This window comes from Colobus angolensis, unplaced genomic scaffold, assembly GCF_000951035.1.
Source record: "Colobus angolensis palliatus isolate OR3802 unplaced genomic scaffold, Cang.pa_1.0 Scaffold582, whole genome shotgun sequence".
Taxonomy (NCBI): Eukaryota; Metazoa; Chordata; class Mammalia; order Primates; family Cercopithecidae; genus Colobus; species Colobus angolensis.
The window spans coordinates 18,149-19,302 of NW_012119399.1; positions in this window are offsets into that span (position 1 = coordinate 18,149).

Consider the following 1,154-nt stretch of genomic DNA (forward strand, 5'->3'; position numbering starts at 1 on the left):
GATTTTTATATTGATATGCTTTTACTTATTTCTAATTCACTTTTGTATATTTGTACAGATTTTTTTTTTTTTGTGGTACCTTGAGGCTTTCATAAAATCTCTATAAGAAACAGCAGTATATTTTTAATTTGGTACAAAATCAACTTCAATTGAATAAAAAATTCTTCCTCATTACATCTGCCCTGAAATTTGTGATTGATGTTGCTAATTATGTTTTTACATTGTATATTCATTAACAGATGTTTATAATTTCTGTGCTTTTATTTTTCAAAATTTAGAGAATAATTTAAAATGTTTTCTGCACCATTATGATAATGCCACAAGATTCTGTTTCTGTGTATGTGCATATCTTTCCCAGAAAATAATGTATTTTTATTTGATTATGTTTTTTTTTTTTTAATCCTTTTACTTGCAGGTTAAGGAGCTGCTTTCATCATCTTTTATATGCAGGGCATATGCAGTGCTAATATACTTTTCCAGATTTTGGTTGTTTTGGAAGGTTTCTTTCTTTTTGTTTGGCAGGACAGATTTGTTGATGGTATTATTCTCACTTCATAGCAGTTTTTTTATCCCCCCTCCCCCCGCCCGCAGGATTTTGTGTCACACAGCTTCTTTCTGGCCTGCAAAATTTCTGTTGATAATTGATGGTTATATCGTAAGACTATGTTTGTAAATGACACATTACTTTCATCTTGCAGCTCCTCAGACTTTCTTCTTGTCTGTGATTTTTGAAAATGTCCTTCATATGTATTTGTTATAAATATCTTTGTGTGTATCCTAATTTGTTTATTGAACTTCATTTTTACATAATTTTTCTTTTAGGATTTTCCAGTTATTATTTATTTTTCTATTTTTTTACCTCCAAATTGTTTTTTTTTTAATATTTTGATATTTTTGTTTTTTATCCTCATTTTTATGATTTTCTACAGTGGACTGACTGTATTCCTGTTTCACTCATTGGATATTATTCAGTTTATTAGTGTTTAAAATTAATGTGTATAGGCTGGGCGCGGTGGCTCAAGCCTGTAATCCCAGCACTTTGGGAGGCCGAGACAGGTGGATCACAAGGTCAGGAGATCGTGACCATCCTGGCTAACATGGTGAAACCCCGTCTCTACTAAAAATACAAAAATCTAGCCGGACGAGGTGGCGGG